This window comes from Bos taurus, chromosome 7 (assembly GCF_002263795.3).
Source record: "Bos taurus isolate L1 Dominette 01449 registration number 42190680 breed Hereford chromosome 7, ARS-UCD2.0, whole genome shotgun sequence".
NCBI lineage: Eukaryota > Metazoa > Chordata > Mammalia > Artiodactyla > Bovidae > Bos > Bos taurus.
This window is the reverse complement of record NC_037334.1, coordinates 96,790,252-96,814,392: the sequence shown is the minus strand read 5'-3', so window position 1 is coordinate 96,814,392 and position 24,141 is coordinate 96,790,252.

Here is a 24,141-nt window from a genome sequence, read left to right as displayed (position 1 = left end):
AGAAGGCTCTTGAGAGTCCCTTGGACTGCAAGGAGATCCAACCAGTCCATCCTAAAGGAGACCAGTCCTGGGTGTTCATTGGAAGGACTGATGCTGGGAGGGATTGGAGGCAGGAGGAGAAGGGGACGACAGAGGATGAGATGACTGGATGGCATCACCAACTCGATGCACATGAGTTTGGGTAAACTCTGGGAGTTGGTGATGGACAGGGAGGCCTGGCATGCTGCAATTCATGGGGTCGCAAAGAGTCGGACACGACTGAGCAACTGAACTGAACTGACATGGATACACTTAGAGATTAATGTGCTAGCTCAAGTAGCCTACAAATGGCTCTAGAATTTTTTTGGTTGATTGAAAACAATAAGAATCGTTATACCCTATTTTTTTTTTAAGTAGCTCAGCCATGTCCAGTTCTTTGCGACCCCAGCTCTTTGCCAGGCTCCTCTGTCCATGAGGATTCTACAGGCAAGAATACTGAGTGGGTTGTCATGCCCTCCTTCAGGGGATCTTTCCAAGCCAGGAAATGAACCTGGGTCTCCAACACTGCAGGCAGATTCTTTACCATATGAACCACTGGGGAAGCTAATTCCCAGAGACTCAATAAAATAAACAGTCTAATTCTCTAACTCCACTTATTTGAAGTACAGTTGGTTTACAATGTTGTGTTAATTACTGCTGTACAGCAAATTGATTTGTGTGTGTATATATATATATATATATATACACACACACACACACATATATATACATTCCTTTTTAAATATTCTTTTTCCATTATGGTTAACTCCATTTTTCAATGTTTGACTTCTGCAGCTTTTATGCCTCACCCCTCCCTCTACCCCCTTCTTCCCTGAATCTGTGCAAGCTAAACAATCTCAAGGTGCTCTTTCCTTTGGCACCAGCAGGAAGTTCGAACCACAGGTTGGAACATTTACTTTGATCCCATCCCCTAGCCTCCAGGAAAACTCAGGCCAATCTCCTTTTCTTACCTTTTTCAAGTCATTTTCATACTAGTGTAAGGAACCTGCTATGCTCTCCCCCAGAAACCTTTAATTGTGAGTAATAATCCTTTCCAAGCAATTTTTATGCTTGAGGGTTGGGGTGGGAAATGTCATCAATCTCAATATTTAAACCAGTTATTGAGGGAAGAGTGTAATGTCTATCTCACTATTGTGGGATGATCTAAAATACCCAAAATGCTACTGTGGTTCATGAAAAGAGAGCTAATGGTGGTTTGATAAGCTTTGCCCCATGTATATTTCTCCTCAATTATTTCTTAGTTCCTAATACCTTATTGAAATACACATCCTGGTCAACTGAAATCACCATTTTTGTGGATACTGGTTGGAGAGTTACTATGGTAGAAAGAGCCAAGTAGAAGCTCTTGAAACTCTTTCTCCCCATCAGATTAGAAAATCTAATAATAGCCCCTATATCTGAGAAAGCCAAATATATTAGTGCCACCACCAATGACTTGAAAAATGCAAGGTGGTGATATGTCTTACATCCACATTTAACTTTCCTTTTTGGTTTGTGCAGGTGGTGGATGGATCTTGCAAAATAAAATTTGATCAGGTAGTGAGTTGCAGCTGTAAAATTCTACTAGAGTATCTTACTGAGACAAATGAACACATATCCTAGCACCTGGTAGACAGGTATTGAGCTGGCAAACGTTTTTCTCTACACCAATTTGAAAGTGTGATATGACATACTTCATTCTCACCCAGAATGGACAAAAGCACACCTGCACTGCTTCATCTCAGGGAAGTCTCAACCCCTAATTTATTCTGCAGAGATCTTCATCATCTTGGTATCTCACAGAAAACCTGGTCCATTACATTGATGACATCATACTTAGTGAATCAGATAAGCAAAAAGTACTAAGTATAGATGAAAGACATAAGCATGCTACAAGTTGGAAAATAAGCCCATGAAAATTCAGAGACTTAACATGAAGCTTCTAGAGGTTCAGTAGTCTGGAGCATGTTTGGAAATCTGTCTAAAGTAAAAGACCACTTGTTGAACCTGGCACCAATTATTGTCTCAAAAGCATCATCAGGATCTGCAGTCTTCATTTGATTTTAAAAACACCATGTAACATATTATGGGCTTACCTGATAGCTCAGTTGGTAAAGAATCCACCTGCAATGCAGACCCCGGTTTGATTCCTGGGTCAGGAAGATACCCTGGAGAAGGGATAGGCTACCCACTCCAGTATTCTTGGGCTTCCCTTGGCTCAGCTGGTAAAGAATCTGCCTGCAACGCAGGAGACCTGGATTCAGTCTCTGAGTTGGGAAGATCCCCTGGAGAAGGGAAAGGCTACCCACTTCAGTATTCTGGCCTGGAGAATTCCATGGACTATATAGTCCATTGGGTCGCAAAGAGTAGGACACGACTGAGTGACTTTCACTTTCATGTAACGTATTAGTGTATAGTGCTCCTATCCACGTTCCAAGTAACACATTCTACTAAGGAACTACAATGTTCCAATGACTACTAAAAATGTGTGTGAAGTAGACACACACACAAATACATACACACAGTGTTTTATAACTGAATTTAAAAATATAAGTTTGCATTTTTAAGTCATTCAATGTACCAATGTTTCTGTGAGTGTCATAATCAGCAAGTTGCTGTAGCATTCCTCTGGAGACTGAGTTCATATACTCACATGATTTATCTCTCTACCATAAAAAACATCAGAGGGAATCTGCAGAGCCAGCTTGGGGGACCTTTGTCCTGGGCTAGAATGAAGACGGTGTTTGCCTTGTGGCATGCAGGTGTCTGGATGACTTACTCACTTTGGTCTCAAGGGCACTCTTGTCAAAAACAAAGGTTAAGAAAAGATATGGTAAACACTGAGGAATAAAAGAAAGTTGATTATATTAGGTGAGAGGCCACAGATTTCTATTTTAGCACCTGCAAAAGTATGCCAATATTTATACAATGATCTCCCAGGATTTATGGGAGATGTCAATTTTTAAGACACTTTACCTTTCCTCTATTTTTTTACTTCCAGCCATCTGTGGGTAATATGTGTGGAGAGGGGATGATCTGACAAAGTATGAAACACAACAAACTGTAAGACTTTGAGCCTTGTATAACAAAATATAAAAACAAAGATCAAAGCCATGAGGCGCACTAGATGATTGTTTGGTTTTTTAAAAGAACAGCCCAAAGCAAGGAAAAAAATTCCCCAACTTCTAAACAACCAGAGTATCAGCAAAACATAAACAAGAACATGTTTATCTTATACCTACCACAGAATCTCCTTGCGTCCTTTTCCTGTTTAAGCCTTTAGCCAGCTGGACACACAGTAAGCTGGGCAGCCTGCTTTAATTTACTCAGAATGAGAGCTTTTTTGAAGGACTAGTGGTACTTTCTATGAAGTCAAATCCAAGAAAACAAACTCAGATGTGTAAATGTGCAAATCTACAAAAACTAGACATACAATATGATGAAAATGAGTTCCATGAAACACTAAAAAATTTTCCAAGCAATACAGATTCTAATGATGATAAATAACTTGCAACTTTTTAAGAGAGAAACTTCACTCTATTTAAGGACACTTCTGTGGTATTGCTGTGCTTTTTCTCCCATGAACTAAATGTGGATCAGATATGATATACATATTTTTCTGAGTAGAAAGGTAGTGTCCTCACTTGTTCTTTGCCAGGCATGAAAATACCTAATTTTCTAGTTTTTCTGCACTATCCTATAAAGGTAAAGAAGGTGATATTTTTATTTTATAGTCTTAGATCCAATTTATGAATCTAGCTTGATAAAGTCTCTTTTCCATTAATTAATTTGATAATAGGAGCTTTTAAATGTTGCCTTCATATACAGAGAAATGAGCCCAAAGTGAATGACATAGTATCTTTATCATATTAGCCATAGTGCTCAATACTGTTTCATATTGATTAATAGAAAACTGAAACAGAAAACATACACTATGCAACTTAAGGACAGAAGAAGTGAACTGAAATTAATATATATTGCTTTTAAATTCTATAATCATTGTAGTTTTTTTGTTGCTGGCCATGAACAAAGGATACTTTTGAAGCCCAACTTAATCTTTGTTTTAACTCATTTATTTTTGGATGCACTGAATCTTTGTTGCTGCCCGCAGGCTTTCTCTAGTTGTGGCAAGCGGGGGGCTTATCATTGCAGCGGCTTCTCTTGTAGAGCACAGGCTCTAGGTTCACGGTCCTCAGTAGCTGTGGCACTTGGGCTCAGGAGTTGTGGCGTATGAGCTTAGCTGACCAGCAGCATGTGGAATCTTCCCAGACCAGGGATCAAACCCGTGACCCCTGAACTGGAAGGCAGATTCTTATCCGCTCTACCACCAGAGAAGTATCCAAATTAACCTTTGAATAAATCTGAGACTGATGGTTAAATGCACCTTAAAAAGTGCCCTTTAGGTTCCTTTTAGCCCTTTTTCAATTGCTGTAATCTAACCTGAGCTTGTATCATCACACAAATCTGATGATTTCACTAGGTCTGCTCTTCATATTTGTGGGGCCTGAGCCAAGAGTGCAAATGGAAACATATATACCATTTGTCTAAATATTTAAAGGTCATAAATCTAGCTAACAAACTACTATGTAAAATGTGTACTGTCCTCCTTCTTTGAAAAACACATTTCATAAACATCAGATAAGCAAGTTTGAATTTAGAATTTTTGGATTCCTTGAAGTTTTGTACAGAACTTGATGGCACAGGAAAAGCTTGTTCCTAACCCCCGCTCTCTGGCAAAGAGCCTCGCGGTCCACTCTCCTTTCCCTCCCACCATCAGCTCCAGTACACACACTGAGGTGCCCTGTGTGGACACTGCAGCCAGCATGTCCCAGCCGTGTCTCTTATGCCCACAGTAATTAGCTATTCATCGGCCACCAGTTGGGAACAGGTATGTGTAGCAAGGCAAAAGAGTCCATCCTTGAGAGGAGAAACACAGGTAAAAGGCCTGAAAGTGTGTTTGGGGCCCTCTGAACTGAAAGTCCCAGCATTCCAGGCACCCAGGAACAGGGGATATACACTGTAGGGGGTCCAACTCCTTTCCCCCTGCAGAGAGCACAGGCCGAGAACAGTTTAAAGGGGCCCTTGTAAACACAGGGCCCAGGGCAGGGGACTTCTTTGCCCTGATCTATCAATGACATGGGGTTCCCCACACACACACTTTGCCACCTTTAATTCACTCTACGTGTATATGTTATACCCATAACAACATTCATTATCAAATCAGGATTACATATTCACTTTCTTCTGAATTCCCTAATACAACCATAAAGATATCACAATCCAAATATTCATTTAAACTAGAAATTTTAGGGTCATCTTAAACCCTTCTCATGCCTCACCACTATTTCCTAATCCTCTATATCCTTTAGTAATCATTAAGCTATTTTCCATTCAAATTTCCACTGTACTAGATATAGACTCATTAATTTTTTTTGCATTATAGCCATAGCCTGTTAAATGGTTTTCCTATCCATGTCATGTCATAGCCCAATTCATTCTTACTCTTTTTAAAGTACGACTATAACCAAGTCATTGATATAAAAAGCTTTCATGCCTCTTCATGCCAAAAGAATAAAACTAGCACATGCGTTTAGTTAGCACACACAGCTTTTTTTCCAGCGTGATCCCAGCCTCAGCAACATCCATTCCTCCCTGCACCCATCTTGCCCTTCTCTTCAGCCACATGAGGCTGCTAATCATTCCCAAAATGTTGCATGCTTTTTCAGTTCTTATTCTTTGCTCATGCTATTTCTTCCACCTGGGATACCTTTCTCTAGTTTTGATGTTCATCTTTCTCATCCTTCAAACTCAGTTTAAATATCTTCACCTCCCTACAGATCTCTTTGAGTCCTGGACAAAAGTAATAATTTGAATTCTTCCTCATCTGTGTCCTGATTGACTTTTATGTCTAACGTTCTTGAAGAATTTCTCAAATTCATATTGAGCTTAACTGAATGGAAAAAGAAGTGATTGTTCAATTTACATTAATTTGCTTTTAGTTTGGACATCCTCAGATGCATATTCTGAGACAAGGAAGTATGGAAGTGAAGTCGCTCAGTCGTGTCCGACTCTTTGCGACCCCATGGACTGTAGCCTATCAGGATTCTCCGTCCATGGGATTTTCCAGGCAAGAGGGCTGGAGTGGATTGCCATTTCCTTCTCCAGGGGATCTTCCCAACCCAGGAATTGAACCCAGGTCTCCCACATTGCAGGTAGATGCTTTACCGTCTGAGCCACCTGGGAAGCTCTGAGACAAGGATTTGTGTGCAAATGGTTCGTTTGAGAAGTGCAGAAATTACTGATACAAACTATGGAAGTGAGACAAGGGAAGGAAAAGAGCCAATAATGTGTCATAGAGCCAGGTAATGCTTTGGGCAACCAGAATTTAGAGCATTAGAGTGAGGCAGCTGAAGTACACTAACTCCATTAGTAGTACATAATGGCTGCATCCAGAGGTATTAATTCCCCTGAACTTCTGGCCAGCTTTAGACATAGAACAGTTTTTCCCTTAGCGCAGAAAAACTCTCAGGCACAGAAACACAGTCACCAACAGTTGGAAGATAGTTGGAAAGTACTGTGTGAGGCCCTTGTTAAATAAATGCCCAGAAGGCTCAAGTCTAGTATCTTATTGCCTTTGTGGCATGGTAGGGCAATAGCAGGGAATGATGGCTTACGGTCCTCCCTTCCTATCAATCTGTCCCTTAAACTTTAGCTACACTAACACTGCCCGAAGACCAGCAGTGCATCAGTCACTGAGAAAGTTCTACTTTATTTAATGTCACAGCACTAAGAGATAGCTATTGTTAGTCATTTTACAAAAGAAACTGGTGCTTAGAGAATTTAATTCATAGAATTTAAACACGAGAATTTAGATCATAGAGTTAAGGAGATCCAGAAAGGCATTTGGATCCAGGGTATTTTCAAAGAAAATACAAATGCTTCATAAAAAGATTTTGGAAGAATTAATCCGAGTTTTCCAGATTTAGTACATAGCCTATTTATATTTAATTTTAGAGTCAAAATGTTGATTGAAATAAACATATTTCATCATTTCTGTGGCTAACTTCAATAGGAAACTTTACATTTCATCCAAATTCATGAAATTTAAATAAGAGCTTTAGTTACTTGTAAATTACTATGAGGACGATTAGGGTTACTTTCAAAAATCAATTGTAAAAGCATCATAGTGCCAAACTAATTAGTAAAAATACTAAATTGTATCATAAAATATTAGAATCATGTTCTAAATGCCTAAATATGTCATTACTAAAAATATAAATGAATTTTAAGTCTAAAAATTATAACTGGATTTGTACTTAATATTTTAAACATAAATTTTTATTTATTTAAGCATAAATAAAAATTCACCTTTGTGAAGTTTATCCATGAAAACCGTCCAAAAATATGAAATAGGTTTTTTGCTTGTGTTACTTACAAATAAGAATCTTGGTTACTGTATACTTGAGTGTTATTGTTCCCTTCCTCCAGATTTCACAGTTTGCTTCTAACCTTTCTGGAAGCAGGTAGAATATAAAATATTAAAACAAGAACTTCAATGTCTACAGTGCAAACACAGAGAGTATTGCTATATAAGAATCATTAAGCCAGCCCAACTGATCAATCCTCCAAAAATGGGAGGAATTCTTCAAAGTATTTGGATATGGTGTTTTATCCCATTGAATGAAATGTTCTATAAGCACTATTAAGAGCTGATATGTATTGGGTCAAATGGGAAATCAGCTCAATGATGACAGAATATTAGCTATTTTGCTGAAAAGCTCAGTAGAAAATTACTGTCAATTCAGTTTTGCCTTAAAGAAGTATTTTGCTTCTTAAAGATCCCTGGACAAAAGTGTACATTAAATGATTTTTTAACTTTTTAAAGAATGATTTAAGATATAATTGGCAAATCTACTGGGCTTCCCTAGAGGCTTGGATGGTAAAGACGTTGCCTACAATGGAGAAGACCCAGTTTCAAGCCCTGAGTCAGAAAGATCTCTTGGAGAAGGGAATGGCAATCCACTCCAATATTCTTGCCTGGAGAATTCCATGGATAGAGGAGCCTGGTGGGCTACAGTCCATGTGGTTGCAGAGAGTCAGACACAGCTGGGCAACTAACAATTTCACTTGAGCAATTCTATTAATTCAGCATTTACTCACACATGTATATGTGTACAATTTCTATTAACTCTTTTCTCAGCAACTTCGGGGAAGAACTTAACCCTGATTCCTCTCTCTAAAGAAAAAGAAAAAAAAGAAAATGAAGAAGAAAATCCTGACTTGCCTGACAGAGCAAAGAACACTGGAAGAGACCACTGAAGCAAAAGCTCTAGATGTTTAGAAGCGTCTATAAAAGGTTAAGGTGTACTACCTCTCAATAGAAGAAAAATATAATTATTCGTGTTAGTATTCTAAGCCTTGAATTTTTCCACCAAAGTTCTGGAATGTTTAATGATATATTTTGGAAATAATAGAAAATTTTTATAAAGAAGGAAAGGAAAAAGAGAGAGAGGAGTTAACCATATATTTACTACTAAACTGTGTTCTAAGGACTTTCCCATTTTATACCCATATAAGCTCTGGCACAGGCTTCCCTCGTGGCTCAGCTGGTAAAGAATCCGCCTGCAGTGTGGGAGACCTGGTTCAATCCCGGGGTTGGGAGGATCCCTTGGAAGAGGGCATGGCAACCCCCTCCAGTATTCTTGCCTGGAGAACCCCCATGACAGAACCTGGCGGGCTACAGTCATGGGGTCGCAAAGTGGACATGACTGAGCAACTAAGCATAGCAGCAACAAGCTCTGGCACATTCTAAAATATCCATAAAATTTCTCCTATCTCACTTGTATTCTGCATTTGTAAATTCTGTCTCAAGTAAAATAAGCAGTTGGGTGCAACATTTGCAAACTTTTATAAATACTGCTCTAATTACTCTTTACTCCTGAATCCTTCTGTTTAGATTCAAGGCAGTGATGTCAAACATTATGAGAGTGTTTATTTCTTTGGAGTGGGATGGGACAATTACATGACACATCTGTGTATTTTAGAAGACTATTGAACCCAAGCACATGCAGGATTATAGGTAATTTGGTTTTTACAATTGATTAACATAAATGGTTATTGGTTTCAGTAAGTCTATATTTTAGAAAATTTTAGCTTAAATGAAAAATAATATTTTATAATTCCAAATAGCTTCCGAATTCCCAACTATGATAACAAACCAAAAGAAATGTTAGCAATATAAGAGAATTCTTAGATCATGAACTGGTACTAATCAGTTTTAGTTCCAGCCTTTATTTTATTGACTAATTTGCTCATTTATTCAACAAATGTTCAAGTTTCTTCTATTGGCAGCCCTTGGACTGGGTGCTAATAACACAAAATACAGTAGTAAATAAGTACCTCCCCTTAAGCAATCACCAAAAGGTGGATTTATTCTCATTTTCTTTAAAGGAAGTACCCTAATCTGAAATGCAAAAGACAATGTACGTGCTCAGTTGTGCCTAACTCTTTGCAACCCCGTGGACTGTAGCCCAGCAGCTCCTCTGTCCATGGAAATTTTTAGGCCAGAAGACTGGAGTGGGTTGCTATTTCCTACTCCAGGGGATCTTCCTGACCCAAGGATTGAATCTGCATCTCTTGCATCTCCTGCATTGGCAGGCAGATTCTTTACCGTTGTGCCATGTGGGAAGCCCCCAGAGTACACTTGATCCCAGCCAAAACGCCGAAAAGCAGTGGGCAGCACAGAGTTTTGTAAATAAATGCTCTCCTAACTTCCATGGACTTTTCCTATTAGAAGTTAAAGTTCATGCCAATTTACAGAACTCTGACTTTCTCCCCCTTCATCAGGCTTTACTCAGGTTACCAACACCCAGAATGCTCCTGCTTCTGGAATCACAAACTTATTTATCTTCTTCTGAGCCAAATATCTCATTATTTTACTCTCTCAGTACCGTAGTTTCATTACAGACATCTTTCCCCATCATCCACATCCTCCAGTCTCTTAATCTCCCTTTTCTTTCTTTTTTTTCCTACATTCTCATTCTACTTTTCTCATTTGCTTTCCCGTATAGTCTACGGGAAGATCCATCATTCCCCATTACTGCATTCCACTCTATCCTAAGCCTGAATAAACTCAAAGATTTGTATTTCAGTTCCTATAGTTAGGCTCCTAAGTACAACAGGACAAAACCACACAACCCTAATGATTTGTTTCACAACAAATCAGGGTCTCCAAAGTCATCTGTGTCACCAATCAGGGATAACACATTTCCCAACTGTCCTTGGTCATACACTTCTCTCATGTTCCTCAGATTGAAATCTTTATGATGTCTTAAAATGCAAGGTCTTTACCATTTAAAATATTTTTTTTTAACCTGTGCACAGAAGTGTCCTTAGCTTGCGCAGTCATTACTCAGTATGTGCAGGCAGTTGGTTCCAGGACCCGCCGCGGATATCAACACCTGTGACTGCTCAAACACTCTGTATTAGAGGATCCAGAACCTGCAGAAACAGAGGGCCGACTGTACTTTTTCATCTATATCTATATTTCAACCCATCTTCTTTGCTCAAGAAAAAATAAATCTTTACCCTCCTCCTCTCAGATTGTACTTCACTAATTTCATACTCTCCTCCATTCTCTTTTCCTCATGCACAAGTCTCTGCTGCTAAGTCACTTCAGTCGTGTCCGACTCTGTGTGACCCCATAGGCGGCAGCCCACCAGGCTCCCCATCCCTGGGATTCTCCAGGCAAGAACACTGGAGTGGGTTGCCCTTTCCTTCTCCAATGCAAGAAAGTGAAAAGTGAAAGGGAAGTCGCTCAGTCATGTCCGACTCTTCGCGACCCCATGGACTGCAGTCTAGCAGGCTCCTCTGTCCATGGGATTTGCCAGGCAAGAGTACTGGAGTGGGGTGCCACTGCCTTCTCCAAGTCTCTAACATCCTACAAAACTTATCCTTGACTTCCATCTGCCCTCCGTTCCTCTTACTTTCTACAGTCAAGATTCTCAGATCATTCTACTAGTAGCTTTCTCTGTTTTTTCCATTCCCAACCCATGACCATCTGCTTCCAATCCATTTCCAATAGCATTTCTTCCTAATGACCTCCTAGTTTCCAAATTAAATTGAATTGTTGCTGACTATACACAGTTTTGCACTTCTGTCATATCTGACATCAGTAAACCATTGCTTGAAACTCTCTTCATCCTTGATTTACGTGAATCCAACTATTTACTGATTTTTCAACCTCCTGTTCAGGCCACTCTTCAGCAGTGTTTTTCTAGGTTCCATCTGCTTCACCTACACCTCTGTAACAGTGCGTCCTCCCTTTAGCCTAGGCCTTTATACTCTTCTTATATTTCATGTGGGTGATTTCAATCACACCTATAGTTTCATCTGATACGTAAATGCTGATGACTCTCAAACTATATAGATCGCCCTCTATTCATATTACTGGCAATAGTAATGACTTCTGGGGAGTAGGATTGGAAAACACTGGAAGATATAAATAGCCCTTGTATTTTCTACAAGGAACATGTATTCCTTTTATTTTAAATTTTGTGATTAGTAAGTCTTAATGAAAAGCAGAACTCCAGTTTGTGCAGAACAAAAGTATTTCATAGTGGAAGCTCACCATAACATTATGTGTATGATGTGATTCCCCTCTTAAATATGCAACTAAACTCCCTGAGAGAAGGTCCAGGATGAGCCTACTACATATATATTCAGACCTACTATGTGTACTATATATATGCAAACTCCAAAAATGCCACAGGTTTCAGGTGCATTTATTACATTTCTGAAGAGGTTGCTTCTTTTGACCTGTTACTCATACACTCTAATATTCAATAACCCAAAGGAATCTATTATAATTGTTTTGGTTCATTTAAAAATTGTTAGTAAAAGATCTCCTGAGAATTTTCTTCCCAGAAGTTTTCAAAGAACTTACTTTTTAAATCCAAACAGCGGTTTAGGATTCCAAATCAGTAACAATGTGTGTTTAGACTGAAAAATTAAAATACATTTCAAACTAAATATTTCCGAATCAATTTCTTCCATGTTTACTCATCAATTCTTTGGTTCCGGGCTCTATGCTTTCCCTGAAACAGTTGACAGTTTTGCTTTTGGTATTAAATAACATAGGATTAGTCTGCCTAAGGGACCATCTGTTGTTCCATGCCTGCCATGACAATTCTGGGTCCTTTAGAATTGCAGCTTGTGGTTTCTTATTAAGGGGAGCAGAAGAGCATTCTCTATCAAGAGTCTAAGCCTCAGAAATGTTGTCCATTCTGAATGAATCAACATATAACTATGACATGTGTCAAGTAAGACAGGATGTTTTTCTTTCATTATATGTAAATAAACTTGAGGTTTTAACAGATGGGAATGTAAGTTTGTTTGTTTCTTGTTCTTTCATTAGGCTGTGCTTTATAATGTGGATATATTATTAAATGCTTCAAGGCAGTTTCTCAGTTTTGTTTTATAAGTTACTGCTGATATTTCTGATAAAGCTACAAGTAAAAATGAAGTCCTACTTGTTATATGCTAACTAGTTTCAAGCAAATCAGCAATACTTATATCCTTTTAAAGCTATAAAAGAAAAAGGCTGTTTTCAACTTCAAAAATCCTTTAACAGAGTTTTAAAAAGCTCGAAAGTATAATAAGTGCATACAATAAGGACGTTACAAATAAGCAAAACAAATTCATACTGATTCAGTTTTTGTTGCTGTTGTTCAGGTGCTAAGTCATGCCAACTCTTTGTGACCCCAAGGACTGTAGCACGCCAGGCTCCTCTATCCTTCACTGACTCCTGGAGTTTGCTCAGATTCATGTCTATTGAGTCGATGATGCCATCCAAACATCTCATCCTCTGTCATTTCCTTCTCCTGCCCTCAATCTTTCCCAACATCAGGGTCTTTTCCAGTGAGCCAGCTCTTCATATTAGATGGCCAAAGTATTGGAGCTGCTTCAGCTTCAGCATCAGTCCTTCCAATGAATATTCAGGACTGATTTCCTTTAGCATTGACTGGTTTGATCTCCTTACTGTTTAAGGGACTCTCAAGAGTCTTCTCCAGCACCACAAGATGAAAGCATCAATTCTCTGGTGCTCAGCTTTCTTCATGGTCCAACTCTTGCATCCGTACATGACTACTGGAAAAACCATATCTTCGACTATACAGATCTTTGGTGGCAAAGTGATGTCTCTCCTTTTTAATACACTGTCTAGGTTTGTCATAGCTTTCCTTCCAAGGAACAAGCATCTTCTAATTTCATGCCAACTAATTCAATGAATGAGTGTTAGTCACTCAGTCATGTTTGACTCTGCAACCTAGTGGACTGTAGCCTGACAGGCTCCTCTGTCCATGGGATTCTCTAGGCAAGAATACTGGAATACTGGTTGCCCTTTTTTATTCCAGGAGATCTTGCTTATCCAGGGATCAAACCTTGGTCTCCTAATTCAGTAGGAGAAGGTTAAAGAAATCTTTCAACAGTCAGAATTTTGTATTAAACTGCCACCTGATGTGAAGAGTTGACTTTTTGGAAAAGATCCTGATGCTGGGAGAGATTGAAGGCAAGAGGAGAAAGAGGTGACAGAGGATGAGATGGTTGGATGGCATCACTGACTCAATGGGCATGAGTTTGAGCAAACTCAGGGAGATATAAAGGACAGGGAAGCCTGGCACACTGCAGTTCCCGGTGTTGCAAAGAGTCAGACATGACTTACCAACTGAACAACAACAACATACAGCAAAAAAGAAAAGTGCTCAAAGATATTCTTGGATCTGCCCTAGAGCTCCTTCTCCTTTAAGAAAAAAAGCATATAAAATTAGTTTGAACTTTATACAAACACATTTTGTTTTTATATTTTTAAATATATGCAATTATTTCCTTGTTTCAAAATGTAAACCAACTAGTAGTAGTATATTTATGACTCAAATAACCACGGTGTACAAGACATAATTCACGGGCCATAAGCCATGAGGATATGAAAAGGAACCCATTGTCTAAAAGCCTCACAGAAGGTATATACAGTCAAGAATCAGGGATAGTGTTCTGAGATGGAAAAGAAGATCCAATATGAAATAGATGAATGTAGTCATCCCCAGAAGCAACAAATTTTTATTTTCTGAGAATATATTTGCAAATGACACAACAGGGACACCAGATCTCCAGGAAGAGTCTAGCCCCTCAACTCCAACACAAGTCAATTCACTAATATAAAAAGAGAAAGAAGCAGCTACTAATTTTACCCTAATATGTCTAAGGTACTTATTATCTTATCAAAATAAAATAACTTTAAAAACTAGAAAAAAATAGCACAATGTGAACAAAGAAGAAAAGTTTATGTCTATCATGGTCCATATAATAACAAGGGATATAGACCTTGCTTCTGGGAAAAAAACTGTTCAGCCACTAGATAGCTATATTGGAGACCAGAGTAAATCACTTGTCATGCTTTCCCATAGGCTGAATGAAATATTCCCTCAGTTCAGTTCAGTTCAGTTCAGTCACTCAGTCATGTCCGACTCTTTGCGACCCCATGAATCGCAGCACGCCAGGCCTCCCTGTCCATCACCAACTCCAGGAGTTCACCCAGACTCACATCCATCGAGTCAGTGATGCCATCCAGCCATCTCAGCCTCTGTCATCCCCTCCTCCTCCTGCCCCTAATCCTTCCCAGCATCAGAGTCTTTTCCAATGAGTCAACTCTTCGCATGAGGGGGCCAAAGTACTGGAGTTTCAGCTTTAGCATCAGTCCTTCCAAAGAAATCCCAGGGCTGATCTCCTTCAGAATGGACTGGTTGGATCTCCTTGCAGTCCAAGGGACTCTCAAGAGTCTTCTCCAACACCACAGTTCAAAAGCATCAATTCTTCGGCACTCAGCCTTCTTCACAGTCCAACTCTCACATCCATACATGACCACAGGAAAAACCATAGCCTTGACTAGACGAACCTTTGTTGGCAAAGTAATGTCTCTGCTTTTGAATATGCTATCTAGGTTGGTCATAACTTTCCTTCCAAGGAGTAAGCATCTTTTAATTTCATGGCTGCAGTCACCATCTGTAGTGATTTTGGAGCCCAAAAAAATAAAGTCTGACACTGTTTCCACTGTTTCCCCATCTATTTCCCATGAAGTGATGGGACCGGATGCCATGATCTTCGTTTTCTGAATGTTGAGCTTTAAGCCAACTTTTTCACTCTCCACTTTCACTTTCATCAAGAGGCTTGTTAGTTCCTCTTCACTTTCTGCCATAAGGGTGGTGTCATCTGCATATCTGAGGTTATTGATATTTCTCCCAGCAATCTTGATTCCAGCTTGTGTTTCTTCCAGTCCAGCATTTCTCATAATGTATTCTGTGTATAAGTTAAATTATCAGGGTGACAATGTACAGCCTTGACGTACTCCTTTTCCTATTTGGAACCAGTCTTTTGTTGCATGTTGCTTCCTGACCTGCATACAAATATTCCCTCAAGCTATCTCAAATCCCTTGCTCCTATTTCTTAGAGTATTCTTCTTCATTTCCAATGCCCTTCATATCTCGAAGTGATGCCCCAGATATAGGTCATAAGTATATCTCCATACAAATTAATAAGCTAGCTCTATAACTTATAAAACCTTCTCTGGTGAGTTTGGGTACTATGAATTGTACCAAACTGAATTGCATAAGCCAGGCCCATAGAAAAACAAACAACAATACTTTCTGAAATTTAAATCTCACATTACAAAAGGTAGGCCAATAGGCTTTGCCCTGGCCACAGGAACTATATGTATATTTCCACTCTTAATGCTATTGTGCACCCAAAAGTCATCAAGACAGAGGTCAACTACCAGAGAGCTTAAAGCCTAGCAAAAAAGTTAAGTGTGTATAATTATTTTTATTGTAATAGAGTGGTTATTTTATCATAGATATTCAAGTATCATGAATATACCAATGAGGAGATGATACATTTTACTGAAGGAACAAGAGGAGTTTAATAGATAAATCAGCAAATCAGCCAAAAAAATATTTTTCAGGATACTATGGTGCTGAACTAGGATTTGCATTTTAATAGTAGAAAAGAAAAATTGCCAAACTAAAGTAAAAAGAATACCACAAGTGAAGCGTTGCCTACATTTAAGTATTCAGAGATTTTCTCTAATTTGACTGATTTTACAATATACAATAGTAGAACAGGTTTTACAGGTAAGCTGGGTTTCAGTCCTAGTCTAGACCTGATCTCCTTTGTACCAAGCTAAGGAATCTCAACTTTATTTGATAAGACCCTATAAGAGGAATATTTTTAAGCAGAAATACTCTGAGTATACTGCTGCATCTTGTCTAGGCTCAGATAACTCTGGTAGTAAGTAAGAACAGATTTCCTATAGATAAGACAAGAAACCGTGGATTCAGTGGGGAAGCTACTGTGATTATTGAAATGAGAGTTATAAGTTAATAAGTTCTCCTCTGAAATAGCAGAGTGGTAATAATACTAAAATGGCAAAAGACAGAATTATTCACTCTAGTTGACAACACATTTATTGACATGCCTTAGGTACCTAAATCTTGATATTAAATTACAACACTGAAGCTTTCAGTTACCAAGAACTAGAGGAGAATATCAGTCTACAATTTGATACTGTATATGCTTATAATCTATTGTGAACCTCAGAAATAAAATAAAAATCTGTCATTGTGGGTATGTAACAGGTCAGTAATATTACCTGCTTTACAAAGATTAACTTAAATTAATCTGATTCCCTCTCTCAAAAGAGAAACTTACTGACAGAATCAAAATTCCTAGTCATCTGGAACTGAGGAAAAGGAAGCAATAAATATAATCAATATAAAGATGGTGCTCTTGTCTTGAGAACCCCATGAACAGTATGAAAAGGCAAAATGATAGGATACTGAAAGAGAAACTCCCCAGGTCAGTAGGTGCCCAATATGCTTCTGCAGATCAATGGAGAAATAACTACAGAAAGAATGAAGGGATGGAGCGAAAGCAAAAACAATACCCAGCTGTGGATGTGACTGGTGATAGAAGCAAGGTCCGATGCTGTAAAGAGCAATATTGCATAGGACCCTGGAATGTCAGGTCCATGAATCAAGGCAAATTGGAAGTGGTCAAACAAGAGATGGCAAGAGTGAATGTCGACATTCTAGGAATTAGCAAACTAAAATGGACTGGAATGGGTGAATTTAACTCAGATGACCATTATATCTACTACTGCAGGCAGGAATCCCTCAGAAGAAATGGAGTAGTCATCATGGTCAACAAAGGAGTTTGAAATGCAGTACTTGGATGCAATCTCAAAAACGACAGAATGATCTCTGTTCATTTCCAAGGCAAACCATTCAATATCACAGTAATCCAAGTCTATGCCCCACCAGTAACGCTGAAGAAGCTGAAGTTGAACAGTTCTATGAAGACCTACAAGACCTTTTAGAACTAACACCCAAAAAAGATGTCCTTTTCATTATAGGGGACTGGAATGCAAAAGTAGGAAGTCAAGAAACACCTGAAGTAACAGGCAAATTTGACCTTGGAATACAGAATGAAGCAGGGCAAAGACTAATAGAGTTTTGCCAAAAAAATGCACTGGTCATAACAAACACCCTCTTCCAACAACACAAGAGACGACTCTATACATGGACATCACCAGATGGTCAACACCGAAATCAGATTGATTATATTCTTTGCAGCCAAAGATGGAGAAGCTCTATACAGTCAGCAAAAACAAGACCAGGAGCTGACTATGACTCAGACCATGGACCCCTTATTGCCAAATTCAGACTGATATTGAAGAAAGTAGGGAAAACCACTAGGCCATTCAGGTATGACCTAAATCAGATCCCTTATGATTATAAAGTGGAAGTGAGAAATAGATATAAGGGCCTAGATCTGATAGATACAGTGCCTGATGAACTATGGAATGAGGTTTGTGACATTGTACAGGAGACAGGGATCAAGACCATCCCCATGGAAAAGAAATGCAAAAAAGCAAAATGGCTGCCTGGGGAGGCCTTACAAATAGCTGTGAAAAGAAGAGAAGCGAAAAGCAAAGGAGAAAAGGAAAGATATAAACATCTGAATGCAGAGTTCCAAAGAATAGCAAGAAGAGATAAGAAAGCCTTTCTCAGCAATCAATGCAAAGAAATAGAGGAAAACAACAGAATGGGAAAGACTAGAGATCTCTTCAAGAAAATCAGAGATACCAAAGGAACATTTCATACAAAGATGGGCTCGATAAAGGACAGAAATGGTATGGACCTAACAGAAGCAGAAGATATTAAGAAGAGGTGGCAAGAATACACAGATCAGATCAGATCGGTCGCTCAGTCCTGTACAACTCTTTGCGACCCCATAAATCGCAGCATGCCAGGCCTCCCTGTCCATCACCAACTCCCGGAGTTCACTCAGACTCATGTCCATCGAGTCAGTGATGCCATCCATCCATCTCATCCTCTTCACGACCCAGATAATCACGATGGTGTGATCACTGCCTAGAGCCAGACATCCTGGAATGTGAAGTCAAGTGGGCCTTAGAAAGCATCACTATGAACAAAGCTAGTGGAGGTGATAGAATTCCAGTTGAGCTATTCCAAATCCTGAAAGATGATGCTGTGAAAGTGCTGCACTCAATATGCCAGCAAATTTGGAAAACTCAGCAGTGGCCACAGGACTGGAAAAGGTCAGTTTTCATTCCAATCCCAAAGAAAGGCAATGCCAAAGAATGCTCAAACTACCACACAATTGCACTCATCTCACACACTAGTAAAGTAATGCTCAAAATTCAAGCCAGACTTCAGCAATATGTGAACCATGAACTTCCTGATGTTCAAGCTGGTTTTAGAAAAGGCAGAGGAACCAGAGATCAAATTGCCAACATCCACTGGATCATGGAAAACGCAAGAGAGTTCCAGAAAAGCATCTATTTCTGCTTTATTGACTATGCCAAAGCCTTTGACTGTGTGGATCACAATCAACTGTGGAAAATTCTGAAAGAGATGGGAATAACAGACCACCTGATCTGCCTCTTGAGAAATTTGTATGCAGGTCAGGAAGCAACAGTTAGACCTGGACATGGAACAACAGACTGGTTCCAAATAGGAAAAGGAGTTCGTCGAGGCTGTATATTGTCACCCTGCTTATTTAACTTATATGCAGAGTCCATCATGAAAAATGCTGGACTGGAAGAAATACAAGCTGGAATCAAGATTGCTGGGAGAAATATCAATAACCTCAGATGTTCAGTTGACACCACCCTTATGGCAGAAAGTGAAGAGGAACTAAAAAGCCTCTTGATGAAAGTGAAAGAGGAGAGTGAAAAAGTGGGCTTAAAGCTCAACATTCAAAAACGAAGATCATGATATCTGGTCCCATCACTTCATGGGAAATAGATGGGGAAACAGTGGAAACAGTGTCAGACTTTATTTTAGGGGGCTCCAAAATCACTACAGATGGTGACTTCAGCCACAAATTAAAAGATGCTTACTCCTTGGAAGGAAAGGTATGACGAACCTAGATACCATATTCAAAAGCAGAGACATTACTTTGCCAACAAAGGTTCGTCTAGTCAAGGCTATGGTTTTTCCTGTGGTCATGTATGGATGTGAGAGTTGGACTGTGAAGAAGGCTGAGTGCTGAAGAGTTGATGCTTTTGAACTGTGGTGTTGGAGAAGACTCTTGAGAGTCCCTTGGACTGCAAGGAGATCCAACTAGTCCATTCTGAGGTAGATCAGCCCTGGGATCTCTTTGGAAGGAATGATGCTAAAGCTGAAACGCCAGTACTTTAGCCACCTCATGCGCAGAGTTGACTCATTGGAAAAGACTCTGATGCTGGGAGGGATTGGGGGCAAGATGAGAAGGGGATGACAGAGAATGAGATGACTGGATGGCATCACTGACTCGAGGGACGTGAGTCTGTGTGAACTCCAGGAGCTGGTGATGGACAGGGAGGCCTGGCATGATTCGATTCATGGGGTCGCAAAGACTTGGACACGACTGAGCGACTGATCTGATCTGATCTGAACAGAATGGGAAAGACTAGAAAGACTAGTTATCTTTTCAAGAAAATTAGAGATACCAAGCGAACATTTCATAAGATGGGCTCCATAAAGGACAGAAATGATATGGACCTAACAGAAGCAGATGATATTAAGAAGATGTGGCAAGAATACACAAAAGAACTGTACAAAAAAGATCATGGGGTCACTCAGAGTTAAACATGACTGAGTGACTGAACTGAACTGAACTGTTGGTCACACCATTTCACCATCATCCTAAGTAGCCTTGCTAGGATTGTTGAAGAATCTTCGCCAAAGGAGTTGAAATAACAACATAGGCACGGAATCGTCTTAGGAAAATCCAATCATAAGCTTATTTATTCACTCACTCAGCCAGTACTTAGTGAGCACTTGCTCTATGCCAATAAGATATTAGGCCTTGAGTTCAGTTCAGTCCGTCAGTCATGTCCAACTCCTGCAACCCCATGAATCAAAGCACACCAGGCCTCCCTGTCCATCACCATTACGTGGAGTTTACTCAAACTCATGTCCATCGAGTCGGTGATGCCATCCAGCCATCTCATCCACTGTCGTCCCCTCCTCCTCCTGCCCCGAATCCTTCCCAGCATCAGAGTCTTTTCCAATGAGTCAACTCTTTGCATGAGGTGGCCAAAGTATTGGAGTTTCAGCTTTAGCATCAGTCCTTCCAAAGAAATCCCAAGGCTGATCTCCTTCAGAATGGACTGGTTGGATCTCCTTGCAGTCCAAGGGACTCTCAAGAGTCTTCTCCAACACCACAGTTCAAAAACATCAATTCTTCGGCACTCAGCCTTCTTCACAGTCCAACTCTCACATCCATACATGACCACTGGAAAACCCATAGCCTTGACTAGACGGACCTTTGTTGGCAAAGTAATGTCTCTGCTTTTGAATATGGTATCTAGGTTGGTCATAACTTTCCTTCCAAGGAGTAAGCGTCTTTTCTTTTTTTTTTTTTTATTTTTTATTTATTTATTTATTTATTTATTTTTTTATTCTTCCAATTTTATTTTATTTTTAAACTTTACATAATTGTATTAGTTTTGCCAAATATCAAAATGAATCCGCCACAGGTATACATGTGTTCCCCATCCCGAACCCTCCTCCCTCCTCCCTCCCCATACCATCCCTCTGGGCCATCCCAGTGCACCAGCCCCAAGCATCCAGCATCGTGCATCGAACCTGGACTGGCAACTCGTTTCCTACATGATATTTTACATGTTTCATTGCCATTCTCCCAAATCTTCCCACCCTCTCCCTCTCCCACAGAGTCCATAAGACTGTTCTATACATCAGTGTCTCTTTTGCTGTCTCGTACACCGGGTTATTGTTACCATCTTTCTAAATTCCATATATATGCGTTAGTATACTGTATTTATGTTTTTCCTTCTGGCTTACTTCACTCTGTATAATAGGCTCCAGTTTCATCCACCTCATTAGACCTGATTCAAATGTATTCTTTTTAATGGCTGAGTAATACTCCATTGTGTATATGTACCACTGCTTTCTTATCCATTCATCTGCTGATGGACATCTAGGTTGCTTCCATGTCTTGGCTATTATAAACAGTGCTGCGATGAACATTGGGGTACACGTGTCTCTTTCCCTTCTGGTTTCCTCAGTGTGTATGCCCAGCAGTGGGGTTGCTGGATCATAAGGCAGTTCTATTTCCAGTTTTTTAAGGAATCTCCACACTGTTCTCCATAGTGGCTGTACTAGTTTGCATTCCCACCAACAGTGTAAGAGGGTTCCCTTTTCTCCACACCCTCTCCAGCATTTATTATTTGTAGACTTTTGGATCGCAGCCATTCTGACTGGTGTGAAATGGTACCTCATAGTGGTTTTGATTTGCATTTCTCTGATAATGAGTGATGTTGAGCATCTTTTCATGTGTTTGTTAGCCATCTGTATGTCTTTTTTGGAGAAATGTCTATTTAGTTCTTTGGCCCATTTTTTGATTGGGTCGTTTATTTTTCTGGAGTTGAGCTGTAGGAGTTGCTTGTATATTTTTGAGATTAGTTGTTTGTCGGTTGCTTCATTTGCTATTATTTTCTCCCATTCTGAAGGCTGTCTTTTCACCTTGCTAATAGTTTCCTTTGATGTGCAGAAGCTTTTAAGGTTAATTAGGTCCCATTTGTTTATTTTTGCTTTTATTTCCAATATTCTGGGAGGTGGGTCATAGAGGATCCTGCTGTGATGTATGTCGGAGAGTGTTTTGCCTATGTTCTCCTCTAGGAGTTTTATAGTTTCTGGTCTTACGTTTAGATCTTTAATCCATTTTGAGTTTATTTTTGTGTATGGTGTTAGAAAGTGGTCCAGTTTCATTCTTTTACAAGTGGTTGACCAGATTTCCCAGCACCACTTGTTAAAGAGATTGTCTTTAATCCATTGTATATTCTTGCCTCCTTTGTCGAAGATAAGGTGTCCATATGTGCGTGGATTTATCTCTGGGCTTTCTATTTTATTCCATTGATCAATATTTCTGTCTTTGTGCCAGTACCATACTGTCTTGATAACTGTGGCTTTGTAGTAGAGCCTGAAGTCAGGTAGGTTGATTCCTCCAGTTCCATTCTTCTTTCTCAAGATCGCTTTGGCTATTCGAGGTTTTTTGTATTTCCATACAAATTGTGAGATTATTTGTTCTAGCTCTGTGAAGAATACTGTTGGTAGCTTGATAGGGATTGCGTTGAATCTATAAATTGCTTTGGGTAGTATACTCATTTTCACTATATTGATTCTTCCAATCCATGAACATGGTATATTTCTCCATCTATTAGTGTCCTCTTTGATTTCTTTCACCAGTGTTTTATAGTTTTCTACATATAGGTCTTTAGTTTCTTTAGGTAGATATATTCCTAAGTATTTTATTCTTTCCATTGCAATGGTGAATGGAATTGTTTCCTTAATTTCTCTTTCTGTTTTCTCATTATTAGTGTATAGGAATGCAAGGGATTTCTGTGTGTTGATTTTATATCCTGCAACTTTACTGTAGTCATTGATTATTTCTAGTAACTTTCTGGTGGACTCTTTAGGGTTTTCTATGTAGAGGATCATGTCATCTGCAAATAGTGAGAGTTTTACTTCTTCTTTTCCAATTTGGATTCCTTTTATTTCTTTTTCTGCTTTGATTGCTGTGGCCAAAACTTCCAAAACTATGTTGAATAGTAATGGTGAAAGTGGGCACCCTTGTCTTGTTCCTGACTTTAGAGGAAATGCTTTCAATTTTTCACCATTAAGGATAATGTTTGCAGTGGGTTTGTCATATATAGCTTTTATTATGTTGAGGTATGTTCCTTCTATTCCTGCTTTCTGGAGAGTTTTTTATCATAAATGGATGTTGAATTTTGTCAAAGGCTTTCTCTGCATCTATTGAGATAATCATATGGTTTTTATTTTTCAATTTGTTAATGTGGTGTATTACATTGATTGATTTGCGGATATTGAAGAATCCTTGCATCCCTGGGATAAAGCCCACTTGATCATGGTGTATGATCTTTTTAATGTGTTGTTGGATTCTGATTGCTAGAATTTTGTTAAGGATTTTTGCATCTATGTTCATCAGTGATATTGGCCTGTAGTTTTCTTTTTTTGTGGGGTCTTTGTCAGGTTTTGGTATTAGGGTGATGGTGGCCTCATAGAATGAGTTTGGAAGTTTACCTTCCTCTGCAATTTTCTGGAAGAGTTTGAGCAGGATAGGTGTTAGCTCTTCTCTAAATTTTTGGTAGAATTCAGCTGTGAAGCCGTCTGGACCGGGGCTTTTGTTTGCTGGAAGATTTTTGATTACAGTTTCAATTTCCATGCTTGTGATGGGTCTGTTAAGATTTTCTATTTCTTCCTGGTCGAGTTTTGGAAAGTTGTACTTTTGTAAGAATTTGTCCATTTCTTCCACGTTGTCCATTTTATTGGCATATAATTGTTGATAGTAGTCTCTTATGATCCTTTGTATTTCTGTGTTGTCTGTTGTGATCTCTCCATTTTCGTTTCTAAGTTTGTTGATTTGATTTTTCTCCCTTTGTTTCTTGATGAGTCTGGCTAATGGTTTGTCAATTTTATTTATCCTTTCAAAGAACCAGCTTTTGGTTTTGTTGATTTTTGCTAT